Raw genomic sequence first — 21367 nt, forward strand, 5'->3', positions numbered from 1 at the left:
GGATTATCAGACAAGTACTAATGTCATGGTAATGAATAATTTTATGGTATGGCTTTATGCATGGCCTCAAGAGGCCACACCAGTTTGTAAAAAAAAGAAAACAAAAATAAACAAGCATCCCAAACATCCCTGTGGCTACCATGCTCTGCCCCTTCCAATCCACAACAAATCATTGGTTATGTTCAACCATGTGTGGAAAATGTTACAAGATTTGCAAGGTTGAAAACAAAAAGAAAAACAACTCTCCAGAAAGAATATAAACTGCAACACCATGTTTAAGAAAATAATCTTATAAAAGAAAGAATGATACTACAGTTGTCCTTACTTTTAACTTCTGGTGGATTTCTAACTTTACTAGCCTTATATTAAAATGTGAATTACAGACACTATATGATGTACTAGGGTTGTAAAACACCAGTTTAGACAAAAGAAGTGTATCTTTTAAATCCAAGCCTCCCCTTTTGTAATGTTGCAAAACAAAAAGAAAAGAAGTAAAAAGATTTCAAAAGTTCAAGTTTTCTTTTTTCAAAAGTTTTTTTTAAGAATTTTACAGGTTTCCAACTGATCCTTGTGAGTTAAACATATATTCTGACCTGACAAAAATGTTGATATTACTCCATGTAAGTTTTTAAATGTTCTATGTAAGTTGATGTGTTTTTCTGATTAGTCTCTTTTTATCTAACTATAAAGGTTTTTATATTATGTCTTTCTGCAATGGCCAGTTTCTATAGAGTTAACTCTTAAACACATTCAAATCTTTCTTTTAATAAATTTTACGAAGATAAACATGGTTATGTTGGGAATAAGTCTGATAATATCAAGGACAAATATGCTAGCTATATGAAACCAATGATTTCAATGTCCAACATGTTTTTTGGATTTTATACCTGACATTTCCAATTACACAGGCCTGTCTTATGGCTACATATTATATACTTGGTATTGAATTGACATTTAGACAAATGAACACTCATCTATTAAAATTCAAAGAATTAAATGGATCCAGATAACTTAATGCAAATCAAGTAATTAAATAAATATGTAAATGTCTTTAAGGTTAGGGCTCATGGGTTTTTCTAGGTGGCCAAACAATAAAATATTAATTTCAAAAAATATGTAAAACATAATATTCATTACTTCAATTTTTCAACAGAAAAAGGATGATAAATATTATTAATGTTTTTCTTATATTTTTGTTACAATTAAAATGAGTAAATTAAATTTAACATTAATAGGATTAGTCTTCATAAGTATGTTTTCTTAAATAAATAAATTAAAAATTAAAGCTGATGCCGAGCTGATCTCCTCTTTTGTTTCCAGTTGTTAAAGAAACAGGTTGCTGCCTCCTTTCTTTATTCGACTTCTTCAAAGCAGGCTTTACACAGAATTAATGAAAAGTTAACGACAGTGATGGTTGATCAACTTCCTATATCTAATGTGCCATTATCGTTGATAGTTTTTGTTGGGAAACCTTATGCTTTTTATCAGTAGTTGCAATTCATAATAAGAAAGTGTGTATAATAAAATGGTTATATTTTCCTCATTTTAAAGGCTGTAATATTTTGTATTTTGATGAGATGTTTTCTCAACTAATTGCTAATGGTCATACTAAAATTTTATCCTTAAGAGGTATGGACATTCATGTTTTATGCCATACTTACAAAAAAAAAAAAAAAAAACCACCCTATATCTTTAATACTTACAGTTCAACCTATTATCAAGCTGTATTAACTAAAATTTTAGTGCCCACTGTTTTCACATGCCTCATGATGGACAACTGTCTTTGGTATATGTGGTTCCTGCATTATAGCCTTTTCCCTTAATTTCTACTGTTTCTCTTATAGATGAAATTGTGGTGTATTCACATGGAGGTAAACAAAGAGGAATAATGTCTGTTTTTATTAATGATAAATAAAGTGACTATTATACTCTAACTCAGATTTTTCCATAGCAAGCTGAGTTAGCTACCATTATCCTAATGCTGAAATTGTTTTCTACTATTTTAAATGTATTACAAATTCTCAATATACAGCTAAGCTTGTGCCTCATATTTCCATGGCTGTGTTATGCCCCCGTTTGGATTCTAATTTATTCTCTCTCTCTCTCTCTCTCTCTCTCTCTCTCTCTCTCCTTTACACTCTTTTACACAATCACACATCCCACATTTTTTTTCACCGATATATCTAGCCACACCAAGATTCCTGGACCTCTGACAGAGGGTAACATTCATGCAGATGCAGCTGTGAAGTTCCTTTGCCTTTGTTCCAGATGCTATGGAATCTCACAGATTTTTATCATCAAAATGCCTGATCACTAATGAAAATGTTTGTATTTTATTTACAGACTGGGTCTCACTGAATCCCGCAGTATTATTTTATCCCCCCTGTTTTCCCAGGGTTATCGTCCTGCTCTGTGCAAACACCCCGCACCTCTGAAGCCTGGGGAATCTGAGGTCCCATCTCTGCTCCCTGCTTAGGTGACATAGTCTGAGCTAAAATGAATGCTGAGAGCAGGGCAGCTGTGTGATCCCGCAAAAGCCTGGCAGGGGGTGCCCTTCCCACACACTTCCCACTCCTCTTGCAGGATTTCTTAATGCAGGAGGAATGATGGAGTCTGACTCTCATTTATGCTTCCACTGCAAGTGAGGTTACAGAATTTCTTCAATGATTTTCTGGTTTTTTTTTTTTATGTATTGGCCTAGAGATGTGTCATCATGTGTGACAAATATGCTCACTTGTTCTAACCCAAAGATGAGCTTGTTGCAGACCTGGCAACTTTTGTGATATTGAAGCAGTGTGAAGACCCCCTTCAAACCTCAATTCTTGGAATCTAGTCAGAAAAACTTGAGACGTGTTGCCAAATAATAGGCATGAGCTTATTGAAGGGCTAGAAACAGGGGAAAGGGACACTCTAAAGGTGTAGACTGGGTCCTCTCAGAGAGGAGAGGGAGAGTGTACCCCTTCTGCACTCCAGTTTCATTGGAGTTCCAGACAAGATTTCAGAGAGTCCTGCCCAGGTCCACCACTTAACTTTTGACTGACCACAGGGTGACATCCAACCTTCAAGTACCCACTGTAATGGTAACTAAATCTATGTCACCTTGGCTCATGATGAGCAGTTCTAATTAGATTCTTATTTATTTTTATTTTATTTTGTAGCTGTGTGATAGTAGGAGCAAATGTGACTCCATTTTGTTTTATGACTTCATCCTGTAAAACAACCATGCCAAGTAGAAGAGTCATGACTGGGGAAAGATGTTCTTTTCCTTTTGCTATAGAAACCTTTAAGAACATGGAACTATCTAATGGGGTATTGTTTCTGTAACTAGGGTAACGGGGCTCTGTTTCTGTAACTGGGGTGACTGGGCTAACTGTGATTGGTTAGGCTTCCTGCCCCTTGACTGCACTCTCCTGCTTCTGTAACCTGGCTTGCTTGCATTGCTAGACCCCCGAACGTCCCTTCTGTAGTTTTCAGGTTTATAAGAAGCACCCTTGCAATTGTTCCAGGCTGATCAGGGAAACAGCTTTATGTTGTGGTCAGCCGCCACTGGTGAGCTTCAATAAAGGCTTGATTTGATTATACATGAGTGGTTTGGAAGTCAATTTATGAAACTCCGGGATGAGCTTTAACTATAACAAAAGACTGAGAGACAAATGTACAGAGAAGGACACATGTTTTAATGATGGTCTTTCAAGATGAAATGTTTGTGGGAGAAGGCACACAGAAAACAGTACAGTCAGCATTTTATTTTCTGGTGCACAAGGTCCTCAGTTAGAAGGATTGCAAGTTCAAAACGAGCCTCACAAATTAGTGAGGTTTGGAGTGTTGGTCTGTTCACACTAGGAAAAAAAAAATTAGTGAGGCCCTAAACAATTTAGCAAGAACCTGTCTCAAAAAAAAAAAAAAAAAAAAAAAAAAAAAAAAAAAAAAAAAAACAGAAAAGAAAAAGAATTAAAGTAAAAAGAGCTAAAAATTTGGCTCAGTGTTTAGGCAGACCTCAGGTTAATCCCTGGTTTCAAAAACAAAGTTAATATCTCCACCCTCCTACACAGACAGCTGTAAATCCTTTTCTTCATTTAATTTTTGCATATTATTTTTTATATGTCCTATAGCTGTTAAATTCCAGATTAAACAGTAACTGGCTAGAATACTTATTGCATTCTGTAATTCAATGTCTTTTGAGGAAGTTAAAAGGAGACCAATGATATAATTAGGATTTATTTATTTATTTTTGGTACTGGGAATTAAATTCACGGCAATCACATCACGAGCCCTATTTTGTATTTGTTTAAGAGACATGTTTTCACTAAGTTGCTTACTGCCTCGCTCTTGCTGATGTTGGCTTTGAACTGACACTCCTCCTGCCTCAGCTTCTGGAGTCACTGGGATTGCAGATGTGTGCAACCATGCCCACTCTAATCTTTTTATTTGTCTTGTGCTTCATTTGTCAATAGTAAATTGGAGTCCCCATCCTGAGTTTTATTCTCAAACCCATTACATTTATGCTCCCACCCACCTTCTTTGTACCACAATAAAAAAAGAGGGCTGGGGATGGAGCTCAGGGTTACAGTGCCCCTGCCACGGATTCAATGCACAGCACAGAAGGGGGAAAAAATGCACCTGAAGTTCTCAGCCCTCAACTGGCATGTGGCCACTCTTCTACACTTGTGGGAATGTGACTCTTCGTAATTAGCCCCCTGCCTCTATTATCCATGAATGACATTGTTTGGTAGAATGAATTCGGGACAGTGTGCCACATGTGGAAGACTTCACAAAGTCTTAATGTAGAGCACCTACATTAAGCACAAGGCACTCATTTTATTTCCAGGGCACATTGCCTTCCTTCCACCCCCATTCTGCTGGGGAGAGAACACTGAGCCAAATCACCAACACCAATTGCTCAGGCTACCTCCTCATAAGATCAGTGGCCAGGAGGTGAGGACAATTACTGAAATAATTGTCAAACTCGTTGCATTTTTAGATATCATACAAGTGTGATAGATGTGATATCTTTAAATATTGTTTCAAGAATTTTGAGACTGTCTTGCTCAGTTGCCTGAGGTCGCACCAGGGGACACTATATATGCATAGAGGTATCTTTTTCTTTGAGGTTCTGTGGGATAATCCCTGTGGGCCTTGACCTCTGAGCTAGATCCCCAACCCTCTTTATTTTAATTTCAGCTAGGATCTCCCTGTTTTTAGATGTTGACCTGAACCTTGGGCTCCTCCTGCCTCCGCCACCCACCAAGTCACCTTTTTTATTGGTTTGTTTTAATCGTTGTTTGTTTCTGTGGTGAGGTTAAAACCCAGGGCATCACCCATGGTGGGAAAGCAGTCTCCCTCAGCCAGAGCTCAATCCCACAGGTTCCCAACTGTACCAGGTTCCAAGCAAAGGTTTCCCACCTGGTGTCGTTCTCAGTCTAGCTAAAAAGTCTCACCTGAAAAGGGCTGGGGCCAAGGATCTGCCACTCCATCCAGTTTTAGGTAGTGATTGGATAAACTCAGCTGTCAGTCACAATGCAGAGGCGTGCCTAAGGGCGGCCCATCAGACACGCTGGGGTGGAAGTGTCCAATCAGGTCCGACAACAATGGGAAAGGGCGGGCTCTGGAAATCTCGCGAGCTTTTCTTCCTGACCAACTCGGCTCCTCCCTTTCCGGGCCCCACGTGCTCTGCCAGAAAGGCCTGGGTGACTCTGAGCAGCCTGTGCCCCCTCCATCTCTGGTTCCCGGAGGTTCCTCGAGAGAACCCGGGGTCCCCCAGGAAGACAAAAATGGTGAGTTTGTGTCCAGGGCTGGAGCCACGGGGTCAGCACCTGCCTTGGGGCCCCGCAAACGGGGGAGCTGCAGAGCCTGGCCGAGTCTCCTCTGGAGGTTGCCCTGGGTCTCTGTCCCCTGGTCCTGGGGGTTGGGCTGGATGCAAGAACCTTGAAGTCACCTCCCTGGCGACTGACCCTAAGCCTCTGTCCACTGGTCCCGCGGGGTGAGCTGGGTGTTGGGTGCGCGAGGTTGGTGCAGAGGGTGCAGCCTAGTCCTCCATGGCGGATGGCCCTGGGCTTCTGCTCTCTGGGCCCTAGGGGTGGGCTGGTCCCTGAGGTCAGCTGCGGAGCCTGAGGCCCAGTTCCCACTGGCAGGTGGCCCTGGGCCCTGTCCCTTGGCTTCCATTTTTGAATGGGCGGCTCAGGTCCCCAGCTTCCCCTCCCCTCCCTGCTGGTGGCCCGCACCCACTCTTCCAAGCGTGTAGGAAGCAGGATCCCAAATCCACTTTCCTTCCCCCAGTTTAGTTCCCCTGAAAGCTGCTGTAGGTCTTTCAAACTGCAGTTGCCTCCTGCGTTCTAAAATGCCACCATCTTTTCCACTTCCCGTCATAAATATCTGCTCTTCCTCCTGTGTTTCAAATGAAATTTTCACTTTTCCTCTAGAGAAATATTGGAAAGAATATTTTGTTTTTCTATTGGGGATCAAAACTAGAGAAGCTTTATCAGTGAAATCCCAGCCACGCATATTTTTCCTCTTTTAAAATTTTGAGATCTTATTCCAGGTGTTTTGTACGCTGTCCTCCAACTTGTGATCCTCCTGCTCAGCCTCCTGAGACCCTGGGACTATAGGCCTGTTCCAGTATCCCTGGCAAGAATAACACTTTTGAAAGCATTTGTTTTCTGTCTCTGAATATCATACTTGAGGGTAAAGAACCATCACTTGGCACATCCCGTGTCTGGGTAAAATAACTGCTTTGAAGAAAATAAAGCAGTTGGTTAGTTGTACTAGGGATTCTGAATCTTGGGCTGCATCCCCAGCCCTTTTTGTTTGTTTTGTTGGTTTTTGCAGAAAATTATTTATTTATTTTACTTGGTTTTCGTTACTTATACATGACAGTAAAATGCATTTTGACACATCATACATAAATAGAGTGAAAGTTCTCATTTTCTGATTGTACATAATGTACATTCATACCGGTCATGTAGTCATATATGCACATAGGGTAATAATGTCTGATTTATTCTACTGTTCTTCATCTCCAGCCCTTTTAAATTTTAATATAAGACAGCATCTGGCTGTGTTACCCAGCCTATCCTAAAAGTTGTGATCCTCCAGCCTCAGCTTCTCAAGCTGTTAGCATTAAAAGCACTGACCACCATATCTGAAGAAAATAGTTTATATTTTTCAAATTTTTTTAATTTTATTTAATTATACATGATAGTAGGATGCATTTATATACTTTGGTGTATTATACATAGATGGAAAATAACTTCTCATTTTTCTGAGTGTACAACTTGCAGAATCATATTGTTCATGTAGTCACACATATACATACAATAATAATGTTTATTTCATTCTACTATCTTTCCCATCCCCACATCCCCTCTTCTCCCCTCCCATCACTTCCCTCTACCTAATCTAAGGTAACACTATTTTTCCGTAGTGCCCCCGCCCCGTGACTTTATTGTAAACTAGAATCCACATATTAGATAAAACATTTGTCCTTTGGTTTTATAGAATTGACTAATTTCACTTAACATGATACTGTCCAACTTCAACCATTTACTGGCAAAATGCATAATTTCAGTGTTTTTTAAAGTTCAGTAATATTCCATTAAATATATATATACCTCTTTTTCTTTATCCATTCATCTATTGAGGGAAACCTAGGTTGTTCCATAGTCTAGCTATTGTGAATTGAGCTGCTATAAACGTTGACATGACTGCATCGCTATCTATATGGTGATTTTAAGTCCTTTGGGTATAGACTGAGGAGAGGGATAGCTGGGTCAAATGGTGGTTCCATTCCCAGTTGTCTGAGGAATCTCCATACTGCTTTCCATAGTGGTTGCACCAATTTGCAGTCCCACCAGCAACGTATGAGTGCACCTTTTTCCCACATCCTCGCCAATATTTATTGTTGCCTGCATTCTTGATGATTGTCATTCTGACAGTACTGAGATGAAATCTTAGAGTAGTTTGATTTGCATTTCTCTAATTGCCTGGGATGTTGAACTTTATTTCATATATTTGTTGATCAGTTGTATTTCTTCTTCTGTGAAATATCTGTTCATTTCCTTTGCCCTTTACTGATTGGGTTATTGGTTTTTTGGTGTTAAGTTCTTTGAGTTCCTTATATATCCTAGAGATTAATTCTTTATCAGAGGTGCATGTGGTAAAGATTTTCTCTAATCATGTAGGCTTTCTTCTTACATTATTGTTTCCTTTGCTGAGAAGAAGCTTTTTAATTTGAATCCATTCCATTGATTGATTCTTGATTTTACTTCTTGTGCTTTAGGATTCTTGTTAAGGAACTCAGATCCTAGGCTAATGTGTGAAGATTTGGGTCGCAGGTCCCGCGGGGTGAGCTGTGAGTTGGGTGTGAAGATTTGGGCCTATTTTTCCTTCTGTTAGGCACAAAATCTCTGATTTAGGGCCTAAGTCTTTGATCCACTTTGAGTTGATTTTTGTGCAGGTTGAGAGATAGAGGTTTAATTTCATTTTGCTACATATGTATTTCCAGTTTTGCCAGCACCATTTGTTGAATAGGCTCTTTTTTTCCCACTGAATGTTTTTGGCACCTTAGATTAGTATGAGATAACTATATTTAAGTGGGTTTGTCTCTGTGTCCTCAATTCTGTACCTTGGTCTACAAATCTATTTTGATGCCGATATTTTGCAGCGTTTTTTTTTTTTTTTTTTTTTCCTAAAGCTCTGTAGTGTAGTTTAAGGTTTGGTATTGTCATGCCTCCTGCTTCACTTTTCTTGTTAAGGAGTTCTTTAGCTATTCTGAGTCTCTTATTTTTCCAAATAAATTTCATGTTTGCTCTTTCTATTTCTATGAAGAATTTCATTGGGATTTTAATAGGAATTGTATTAATTGCATTAATCTGTATACTTTTGGTAGTATGGCCATTCTGACAATATTAATTCTGCCTATCCAGGATCTTGGGAGATCTCTCCATCTTCTGAGGTGTTCTTCAATTTCTTTCTTTAGTATTCTATATTTTAAATCAGAGGTTTTTCACCTCTTTTGTTAGCTTGATTCCCTGGTATTTAGTTTTATTTTTGAGGCTATTGTGAGTGGAGTAGTTTTTCTAATTTGTCTTTAAGAAGATTAATTGCTGATATATAGGAATGCATTCGATTTATGGTTGTTGATTTTATATCCTGCTACTTTGCTGAATTCATTTATGAAATCTAGACATTTTCTGGTGGAATTTTTTGGACCTTCTAGATATATAATCCTGTCACTAGCAAATATGAATAGTTTGAGTTCTTGTTTACCTGTTTGTATTCCTTTCATTTCTTTTTTTCTAAGTGCTCTGACTAGAGTTTCAAGGATGATGTTGAATAGAAGTGGTGAAAAAGTACATCCTTATCTTGCTCCATTTACATCAGGAATGCTTTCATTTTTTTCCCATTTAGAATGATCCTGGCCTTGGATTTAGCAGATACAGTTTTACAATGTTGAGGTGTGTTCCTACTGTCCCTATTTTCTGTACTGTTTTGAACATGAAGTTGTGCTGTATTTTGTCAAATGCGTTTTCTGCATATATTGAGAGATCATATGATTCTTGTGTTTAATTCTGTTAATAGGATGAATTATGTTTCTTGATTTCTGTGTTTTGAAGCAACCTTACATCCCTGGGATGAATCCCATTATAATGACATTTAAAATAAATTATCCATTTCTCTAGATGAGAACAGTATTGAAAATCCATTTTCTTTCTTTTCTTTATACTGTGTGTGTATGTGTGTGTGTGTGTGTATGTCATCCACTTTCCTTTGTTCTTGCATTATTATGGAAAATATATCCATTATGTAATATTACTTCTTATGTATAATTTGTGAATATGCTATGGTATGGTGGTTTATCCACTTCTTTATTAAATTAGGTTTATTTCTTAGAGTAGTTGTAGGCTTATATAGTGTATTAGGGTTCTCTAGATGAACAGATGGAGAGGAAGTATAGTTTTAAAAAGTTGTTTTTTAGATTGTGTTAGATGACCAGAAGCTGGATAGTCCACAGTGGCCCTCTTCAGGCTTGAGAGCTATAGAAGTAGGAGAGGTGCAGTCCAAGATACTTAAGCTTCAGAACAAGAGGGTTTGATGGTGGTGCCCTAGTCTGTGATTCAGTGCTTTTGGACACTCCCTGGAAATATCCTGGCAGAATCTGCTTTAGAAGAGTGAAGAAGGGAAAGTCTGATATCTTCAGGTGATCACAGCAGCAGTGCAAAAGCCGTCTGAAAAGAATCCAGCTTGCTCTGATGCTGCTGCCTTGTTCTTCCAACTCTTATTCCATCCAAGCCAGTGTCCTAGTGGGTTGATGTTGCCCACATCTAGGGACGTTCTCCACTTTGGTATCCCACATGGCAATCTCTCCTAGTCACACCCTAATAGAAGCACTCAAATGTTTCATTATCATCAGCATCTCTGAATCCAATCAAGGTGACAATTCAAGTGAACCATTACACATAGTATCATACACCCCTTCTATCCAGCTTATAGTCTCCACTGTTTTCAACATCTGGCATTGGTGTAGGATGTCTGTTAGTTAATGATCCAGTTGAGTGTATTTGATGAAGAGTGTGAATGAAGCAACACATTATCATCAGTCCAAATCATACATTACCTTAGGTTTCCTCCTCTTTGTGATATCATTGTGTGTGTCATGTACTCTACATGACAAGGTCATACAGAAGAGATTCACGGCCCTGAGAATTTGTGATTCTTCTTTTTATCACTTCTTACTTTTCAAACTTTCTTCTGTACACATGCCCTAAGTCTCTGGCACCCATTGTCATGCTAGTTCCTCCATAAGGTTGCCTTTTTCAGAACTATGTTGACTTGGAGTCTTACTGCATTTGGCCATTTGAGACTGGCTTCTTTCACTTACCATCTGCATTGAAGGGTGCTGTATCTCTCCAGGTGGAGAGCTCGTTTTATGTGTGATATTCTTCGTGTAGTAATATTGTAGTTTTTCCATTCACTTCTTGAAAGGTGCCCCTGAGTTAATTGTAGAGTGCACACTGTTGATTTTGTAAGAACATGAGTGTCTTCCACAGTATCTGTTCTCCTTTCCATTCACATGAGCAGGGAAAGAGTTCTTGATGATTTATGTTTTCACTGTCTTTCTGTGCTGCCTGTGTGAGTGTCTCTTGAGATCTTCTGCCCAGTTTTAAGTTGGTTGCTTGCTTTCTTACTAAGTTGTTGTTCATGTATGTTGAACACCAGTCCATAGTTATTGTGTGTTCTGAAAACATTTTTCCAGTTTTTCTGCTTGTCTTCTTATTCTCTTAAGTTTATCTTTTGAAAAATGGAAACTTCAATTTGATAAAGTTCTGTTTACTAGTGTTTCACTCACGGATCATGTTTTTCATATTGCATATGAAGCTTTCATGCCAAGTCCATATTTGTGTGTAAGTACTTCTTCGTTATTTTTATGAAGTTCTAAATTTTGAATTTAGTTGGAGGATGGGTAGGCAATATTTTGGTGGTAGGTAGAGAATCCACAGCCTCCTAAGTGCCAGCCAGGTGCTTTGCTAAAGCTGCACCTCCAGCCCTGTGTCATATTTGTAAACCGAGTCTCCACTCGGAGCTGAGTTTGTGACATTTGTGAAGTAACTATGCTCCATTTCTTTTCATGCTAATGTACAGGTGCTTTGGCAACACTTTTCTAGAGAGTATATTTTGCAGTGATTTCTCCTTTGCTTATTTGTCAAATATCAGTAGAGTATATTTCTACTGTGCCAAATACCACTGTCTTGATGATTGTAGCCTTTTAGTAGTTTGAACCTCAGATAATGTCCATTGTATGGATTTAGTTTTCATTATTGTGGGTTTTTTTTTTTTTTTTTGTTATGGGCCTTTTATGACTGTAAATGAAACATAAAAGGTATTTTATTTTGATTTTATTGAATCCATAACTGACATTGATAATAATTGATGATTACACTGAAGCTTCTCCAATATGAACATGAAATATCTACACATGTTTGCCGGGTCTTTCCTTCTCTCCTTAAAAACTTGCACTTTTTGTCATACAGATTTTTTTTCAGTTTTATATATGAGTGTTGCTTTCTTTCTTCCTTTCTGTGTATGTGTGCTAAATAAGTGGTGTATGTTTGTGTTAATGTTTTGTTTTGTTTTCTGGTCCTGGGTGTTGGACTCAAGAGTGCTCTACCATTAACCTACATTTTTAGTACTATTTATTTATTTATTTATTTAGAGACAGTTTTGTAAAACAGCCCATGCTGGCCTCAAAGCTGGGATCCTCCTGGCTCTTGTCACTGCAGATAGTTCAACTAGTTCAGGGATCCCGGGCATTGCCTCTGTGCCCACCTTGCTGCTAACAATTTTCCTATTTGTTAACCTTGTGCTTTACAACCGTGATATCATCTTGTTGATGTTCATAATTCTTTGACTTATTTCACATAGAGATAAAGTTCATGTCTCTCTCTAAAGAAATTTGTAATTTTGTGAGCTTCAGTATATTTCTTCATTATTCTCGACTTTTTTCTTTAGTATTGATATAACCATGATATTTATTATTTAGCTTCCTATTGGGATGGATGATGTTAATTAGTTTTTAAATTTTTAATCAACCTTGCGTAGGTGTAATTCTCTCATGGAATTGTTGTATGATTCTTTTTATTTATTTTTGTATTTAGTTGAGTAATGTTTGTGGAGGTGTTTTGCTTTTATGACCATGAGAGTAATTCATAGCTCCCTTATTTTATCATGTTCATTTTGTTAATATTGTAACATGTGCCTCAGAAGAAACCGTTGTTTTCTCTGCTTCTTCATGCTAGAAAAGAAATGTAGATAATTGGTGGTGGTTCCTATGCGCCTTTTGGAAGCCTGTCTGATGTATCAGAGCCCTATGTTTTTTTGTTTTTGTTTTGTTTTTTTAAGCAGCAAAGAGGTGTTTATTGCAAGCTAGCTCGGTCCTCCATGTGCACACAGCAACTGGAGACGCTGAGAGTCCCTATGTTTTGTTTTGGATAGTAATCAGTTATTGAGTCAATTTCTTCAATAGGCATGGGCCCATCTGTATTGTGTATCTGTACTTCTGTGTAAGTTATAAGAGATTGTTTCTCTCAAAGTATTGGGCCAGTTCCTCTAAGTTATCTAATTTTTATCGAGCACATGTTCATGATATTTTTGAAGTTGCCCATGAATGCTAACAATGGCTCTTTTAATGCTAATGCATAGTTTCTCTGTCCTCTGTTGTCTTCTTACTTTAATGTCATAGTATTTCTTATGCCTTAGTTTTATTTACTTCCTTTGATGTGGTGGTAAGGATTGAACCCAGTGCTTCACTGGTGCTAGGCAAGCTCTTTACTGAGCCATAACCTCACCCCTGTGCTCTGTTTCCTTATCCTCCTTTCAGTTTATCAGTGATGCTGATCTTCATGAAGAACTTGGTTTTGCAGACTGCTGACTTCCTGATTGTGGTTTCATCAATACCTTTTATGTTATTTGCCTGTGTTAATTTACACTTACCTTGCTTTTCATTCTCTGGTTTTCTGAAGTGGAAGGTTTAATGATTGCTTTTTTTCTCTTTTATTCTGAAATGTGTTTTGGATCCCTTGGATAATGTTTTGGATGCTGTAGATACCACTGACACAAGATCGGTGCAGTTTCCCATGTTGGACTTTTACGTTTCATTTTTTTCTAAACAAGGTCCAGTTTTCCCTTGCATCACCTCTTTCCCCTGAGTCTGTTTAGAGTCCTGTGTTGCATCTCCCATTTCCTGGAGGCTTTCCAGCTGCTTCTGATCTCATTTCTGCTTAGCTCCCATGTTCTTTGAGCATACTTAGGATTTCACTGGTGTTGCACACTTGTTGAGGTGAGGCTTGTGGCTCAGAATGTGGCCTATTCTGGGGAGTGTTGCTGTGATCCTGAGAAGGCTGTGTGTTTTGCTGTTGGTGAATGGCCAGTGAAGCCCTCCCGTCTGCTTCTTTGCTGTGTGGTGTCAGACTCTACAGACTTGTGGTGTTGTCTCAGGTGTAACTGCAGAGTCTTCCTCGTTCTGGACAGTTTTGTATGTTTCTGCTTTGTTTCAGGTCCATGCACATTAAAAATTCCAGACAGTTATTTGCAAAGTTTAGCCTATGGCTGACACAGTGATACATATATGTAATCCCAGCAACTGAGGAGTGTTAGACAAGAGGATCCCAAGTTCAAAGCCATCCTCAACATCTTAGGTGCTGAGCTACTTAGAATTTTTCTTCTCAAATTAGAAATAATATTTTAAAATTGCCCATTTGTTAAGTACCCCTGGTTTCAATCATTGGTATAAAATATAAACAAACAAATACATAAATATAAAATTTAACCCCGGAATTCTGGAGTCTGGTCTCTCTCTGAAGCTTCTTTTCAATCAGATTTTAGTTGATGGTTGAGAGAGTAAACAATGATTTGCTCTGATTTTCTAATGCAGGCTGTTTGTTTACTTAATTTCTTTTAAGGAATTTCTGCTTCTTTTTCAAAATGATCACTTCTGAAATAGAAGAGGGAGAGTTTGTTTTAGACATTAACATAGTTCCTTAATGATTTTAGTATCGATTGTCCATACTTACATCAGATCTGCTGTGTGCACTCTGGAGACAGTGACCACGCTCTCACATTGGGATGTCAGGCCTCTGTCCTGTACCAGAGAGGGTCAGTCTGAAGGGCTAGAGAAGGTCACACTTTGCTTGCCGCTCTCCATTCTTCCTTGTGACTGCCTCATGGAGCTGTTGGGATCCTTTCAGGGTTTTGGCCATGGTGATGTCTTGTTCTGATGGTTCTGCTTGTGTTTCCACTTTTCTCTGGAGGTATGTGTGGAGCAGCTCCTCTCCCTGGAATAACTACAATCTTGGGTGTAAATGACTTTCTTTCTTTGAAGATCATTGGCTATACTTGTGTTAGGTTATTTTGGGGTTCTATTACCTTCTAGCTGATGACAGAATCAAAATGTTTCCGGCTTTCTGTTCTGTTCTGTTTCATTGCAGTGCTGTGATAGTTCCAGCCCCCTGTTGCATCATTTGGGTATGCATGCTGATCTTTGTATTTACTGCCTATCATTTTTATAAAATTGTTTATCTTATTGTTTTTTAAAGAATCTAACTTTTCACTGGTGCAGGGTGCCTGCCTGTAATCCCAGCAGCTCGGGAGGCTCAACGAGGAGAATCATTAATTTAGATGCTAACCTCAGCCACCTACTAGGCCCTGAACAAGTTAGTGAGTACTGTCTTAAAAGGAAAAGTGTGCTGAGCATGTATCTCAGTGGTTAAGTGCCATGGGTTCGATCTCTGCTTATTTTTTTTTTCTTTTAATTTGCCCCCACCTAAATAAATAAATAAATAAATAAATAAATAGTTTAAACCTTTTGTAAGCATCTGAAAAGTGTTTTACTCTTTCACATTTGAATGTATAATAAATGGGCTTTTTTTTCTACAGAATAGTGGTATGTCATGCCCTTTGCAACTAGATTCCAGTTTGCCTGGACCATCATTGTGATCTGTATCCAAACCCCTGGTGTCTGTGATCTTTTCATGCTGAGAAGGCCAGCACATTGAAAGCTTCCTCTGGGTCTCTTGCTCACCTCTGCTGATACTATGCTGCTCAGGAGGTCACCTGTTTTAAGTCCTTGAGTACGGTTGTGTATCAGTGGCAGGGGCACATTCTGGTAGATAATCTTTTTGGCTTTTCTGTCATTGTGCAGACAGAATTCACAGCATTCTCACAAATGTACATGGAGTGACCTGTCGAACACCCAAACTGTGTTAGATAGGTGATGATTCTGAGTTGCAACCCTGCTGTTTTAGCACAATCTGGAAATGCTTTCACCTTAGGTTTGTTTGCACCAGCATCATTACAGGCACGAGAAAACTCTTTCACAACAGACATCCATTGTACATGTGGTCCCTCCTTGCTCAAAGAGTTTTGTTCAGAACGTGGCCATGAGGTACATGAAAGTTCCCATGGTAGTGAACTGACTGCTGTTCATAAGAGTTTTTCAACTGTTGGACATTCATTGTTGCTGTGAGATTTAGAATCGTAGTTCCTGTTGTTTATTAAGAAGACCGTTTTGAGTCTCCTGAAACTTTGTAAGGTTGTTGTTCGGACAAGGTGACATCTTTGTTCCATTGAGGTATTTATAAGACACCTGTGATCTTTCCATGACACCATTCTGCTTTGAAAGTGACCACAAGAAATTATCAAATTTCTGTGTTCATTAATTATTGTACTTGTTTACTAGTTGACTAAAGTCTTTATCTGGAGTACAGCACCTTCAAACTTCTTGTTGCTCTCTTGCTGTAACCACATAGATGAGCTCAATCCCCAGTTCACAAATTCTGACAACCTGTTTGAAAGTTTGTCTTTATATTGTCTATGAGAGAAGTTTCTTTGTGACCCATGCCTAGAAGTTGTGAGTAAAAAAAGGGCTGATTCTAGGAATTTCTTTTTAGATAGAACAATGGACTTCCAGAAAGTTTCAAGAGATGAGTAAATACCATGTTGTCTATGTTAACTGTGTAGGCACAGTGTAACACTGTGGTTGGAAAATTTGCTCTCAAATGCTGTTATCCATGATTGTAGCAATTTCCTAGTAAGTTGCCTTTCTTTTCTAAGAGTAAGTACTATTAGGAGTGCTAATATGAGTTCTGTACTGCACAGAACATTTTTAGGATGTGTAATAGAGGTGCAACCAACCCAGAAGTGAGGAGTGACTCAGGAGCCCACCGTACTTACTGCGAACTTACCAAAGGAAGGGTATAAAACACTTTGCTTTTTGCCTTCCAAGTGGCCCAGTTCAAGTGTTGGAATGTCTGAGAAGAATTGAGTGCCACAAAGATTTGATGAACCAAGTTGTAGAATTAATCAGAAGGTCAGAGAATCATCTGAATAGCATGCATGTTAAGTGTAGATTCATCAAGTTGTCAGTCTATCCTGGACTACACTACACATTTGTGGCATTTTTAAGATCTCAGTGACCTTTGAGGATGTGGCTGTGAACTTCACCCTGGAAGAGTGGGATTTGCTGGATCTATCTCAGAAGAACCTTTACATAGACGTGATGCTGGAAGTCTTCAGAAACCTGGCATTTATAGGTAATATTGATGATTCTTTAATTAATCAACTAGAGAACTCATGAAGATTTTGGTCATTTATGCAGACTTTGAAAAGGCAATCAGTTGGTGAATTATTTAGCATAAAGAGCACGTAAAGGCATTACTAGCTCCTCAAAATTTATAAAAAGATTTTTCTGGTTTGTCATTTTAGGAAACAGATGGAATGACAAGAACATTGAAGATGAGGCCGAAAATTCTGGAAGCAATCTTAGGTAATTATAGTCACAAGAGAAATCCTGGAGGGAATCTGAGAATATCATATAAATTTTAAAACAAACCAACCAAAGAAATATGCACAGGTTGAAATGTACTTATTTTCTTAAATTTTTTACCAAAAATATTTACATAACTGTAAAAGATATTCAGTCTTTTCAAAGTTGCTGACATGCAAAAAGTGGTATGAAATTGTGTATGTGAATAACACTATCTGGATATTAGCCATAAGGAAGCTATGTTGAGAAAGATTCCTTTCTTTCAATTTCTTTAGATTTAGGCACTTTGTACAAGTCAGAAAACCTAGCCTTTCCCTGATGTTAGTAGTAATGATAGCTTATTCTAGCCTTTCCCTGATGTTAGTAGTAATGTCAGCCTAAAACCTATAAATAAATAGAAAATCATGCATGAATTAAGCACTGATAATGTGAGTATTGTTCTTCAAAGAAGTTATATCTTGAAATTCAAAGGCAAAGAAGCTAGTTTGGGGAAACTTTCAATGAGATGCCAATTTTTAACTGGGCATAGAAATAGTGTAATAGAGTAAGTCCAAGTGACTGCATCATGTGTGCAAAAGACTTCATGTGCCCTTCCTTCCTTTATAGGCAGACCAGTTCTCACTCTGGAATCAAATTCTACAAGCACGAGGACTGTGAAGAGAAGCCATGTGGATTTAAACAGTACAGGCAATCTCTGGTTTCTCTTGAAAGTGTTCAGAGACAAATGTTAATACAATCTGCAGATGAACCTCATGAAAGTACACTGTGTGGGAAAGTCACCAGTTGTCCCCGTGACATTCAAAGGCATGAAAAAACTCATGGATGGCAACCCCATGAAGGTCAAAAATGTTGTGAAGCCTTTTCTTCTCTCCCGGGTGTTCCAAGACACATGAGAACACACAGTGGAGGCCAATCTTTTCAGTGTGAGGTATGTGGGAAGGCCTTTCCTTTCCCATCTTTTTTGAGGAGACATGAAGAGACTCATTCTAGAAAGAAATTCTATGAATATAAACAAGGTGATCAATGCTTCATTACACTCAGAAGTCTTCCAACTCACACGATAAGGCAGAGTGGGAATACACGTTTTAAATGCAAGCTATGTGGGAAACAATTTGCTCATCCCTGTTTATTCAGAATACACCAGAGAACACATACTGGAGAGAAACCCTATGAAGGTAAACGATGTGGAAAAGCCTTTGCTAGATCCCATCAGCTTCATAAACAAGGAAAACCTCACACTGGAAAGAGGCCCTATGCATGTAAGCAGTGTGGCAAATCCTTCACTCAGTCCTCCTATCTTCTAAACCATAGAAGAACACATAATGGAGATAACCCCTATGAATGTAAGCAGTGTGGAAAAGCCTTTGCTAGATCCGGTGATCTTTACAGACACTGCAGAATTCACACTGGAGAGAAGCCCTTTGAATGTAATCAGTGTGGCAAAGCCTTCACTCAGTCCTCTCATCTTCTAAACCATAAAAGAACGCATACTGGAGAGAAGCCCTATGAATGCAAACAATGTGGAAAAGCCTTTGCTAGATCCTGTCAATTTCAAGTACATGTAAGAACTCATACAAGAGAGAATCTCCATGAATGTAAGCAGTGTGGCAAAGCCTTCACTCAGTTCTCTGACCTTCAGAAACATAGAAGAACGCATACTGGAGAGAAGCCTTTTGAATGTAAGCAGTGTGGAAAAGCCTTCGCTACATCCAGTGATCTTTACAGACACGGAAGAACTCACACTGAAGAGAAGCCCTATGCATGTAATCAGTGTGGCAAAGCCTTCACTCAGTCCTCTCGTCTTCTAAACCACAAAAGAACGCATACTGGAGAGAAGACCTATGAATGCAAACAATGTGGAAAAGCCTTTGCTAGATCCTGTAAATTTCACGTACATGTAAAAACTCATACAAGAGAGAAGCTCCATGAATGTAAGCAGTGTGGCAAAGCCTTCACTCGGTCCTCTTACCTTCAAAATCATTTAAGAACACATACTGGAGAGAGGCCCTATGAATGTGAGCAGTGTGGAAAAGCCTTCACTCAGTCCTCTCACCTTCAAACACATAAAAGAACTCATACTGGAGAGAGGCCCTATGAATGTGAACAATGTGGCAAAGCCTTCACTCGGTCCTCTTACCTTCAAAATCATTTAAGAACACATAGTGGAGAGAAGCCCTATGAATGTCAACAATGTGGTAAAGCCTTTGCTACATCCTCTAACCTTCACCAACATGAAAAATTGCATACTGTAGAGAAGCCCTATGAATATCAAAAATGTGAAAAGGCCTTTGCTACATCACCTCATCTTTACACCCATTGAAGAACACATACTGTAGAGAGATTTTGCTCATGAAAACAATTGGCAAAGTCTACTGTTACTACTGTTTCCCTCATAAATATGTAGAAAATTTACTGGAGAAAAATCCTTTGAATGTGAAATGTGGATAAATCAGTATTTCTTGCCACCTTCAAAGACAAGAAAAGGCTCCCACTGCCAAGTATGTATGTATATATATATAGTAATGGAGCTTTAGCCTGGTGGAACTCTAACACTGAGCAACATTTGTATTTCTTTTTTTTTAAATTTTGAGGTAGTTATTTGTTGTGTTCCTTAGAGTCTTGTGAAGGTGCTGAAAGTGGCCTCAAACTTGTGATCCTTCAGCCTTAGCCTCCCGAATGTCTGAGATTAAAGGCAGATATCACCACATCTGACTGAATAACCCTTTAAATATAAAAAATATATGACAAATCAGTCCATTTTCTCTGTTGCCTTCAAAGCCATTTCCCTCACACTGGAAAACAAGCCCTCTGAATTTGGGAGATTTGCTACAACCCATCAAAATATATTTCTGACTAATTTTTCTTCTCACATATGAAACTACTCATGTAGAGAAGCTCTGTGAATATAAGAAATGTGGGAAGTGTTCTTATCTTTTCAGTTTCCTCTGTGGACCGGGAAGATTCTTTTGGAAAGACTCAGGCCAAAATGAATACATTCTATGCATGTAAGAAATAAAAAGGGCTCAAGTGTTCTAATTTGTTTAGTTTTATGAATGCATTCATACTGTAAACAATCCTGTGGATAAGCAATGTGGGGCTGTGTTCAACTTTCCCAGTTTCTGTAATACAAAATGATTCATATCAAGGACAAAAGTTCTGCTCTTTAAAACAGGTTGTAACACTTTCAACTTTTCATGTCCCTTTGAGCATCATGGAAAAACTCAGTGTAGAAAAGCCTTGTATGTAGAAATGTAGTGGGACCTTCAGTTGATTCCGATTTAGTTGGACTTTTTCAGACTTGAAGAAATTTTTATTTTCTTTTATTTATTTGTTTGTTATGTTATGAGAGATTCAACCAAGAGATACTTAACCACTGAGCCAAATCACAGTTCTTTATATATATATATATTTTCAATTTTGAGAAATGTTCTAATTGGATTGCTTACTTCCTTAGTTGCTGAGGCTGGATTTGAACTTGTGATCCTCCTGCCTCCCCCTGATATAGTCATGCAGTGCCTTCAGCAATCAACTGTTTTTTTTTTTTTTTTTTAGAAAATGATTATAGGTGTGGAAAAGTGTGTGTTCCTTCATTTCTCCCCTGTCTATTAATAGGTAATGAAATGCACCCTGGAGTGGGCAAAGGATGGCATCAGCATGAAGACAAGAAAGCGTCATCCTTTCTGGGTTAAATCTGTCTTATTATTAGATTCAATTTTCCTGTTTTTATGTTTTTTTTTTTTTTTCATCTGTAGTCAACTCTCAAACATTATGACATATACTGTGCATACACTTGTGTGTAAAATCTTGTATGCATTATAATTTTATACATAGAAATATATGGGAAAAATTTAGAGTTTTCATTTTTCTATTTTCTGTAAGTATGTGTTCTCTCATGTAGTCCACCTTTTCCAATAAAGGAGTCAGCCAATAAAATATATTTAAAACTCTGGTCTCATAATCAAAAAACCTTTTTCCAGGCCCATGTTTAGTTCAGATATTTTGTCCACAAATATTTTATGAGTTTTATATATGTTGTGACAAAGAAACATTGTG

The 21367-nt window shown here is 38.3% G+C and overlaps 1 pseudogene; it reads left to right on the forward strand.

Moving 5' to 3' along the window:
- Positions 1 to 5588: 5588 nt before the first annotated feature.
- Positions 5589 to 19634, forward strand: LOC139703495 (zinc finger protein 431-like; annotated as a pseudogene).
- The last annotated feature ends 1733 nt before the right edge of the window (positions 19635 to 21367 follow it).

The sequence above is a fragment of the Marmota flaviventris genome, chromosome Y (genome assembly GCF_047511675.1).
Source record: "Marmota flaviventris isolate mMarFla1 chromosome Y, mMarFla1.hap1, whole genome shotgun sequence".
NCBI lineage: Eukaryota > Metazoa > Chordata > Mammalia > Rodentia > Sciuridae > Marmota > Marmota flaviventris.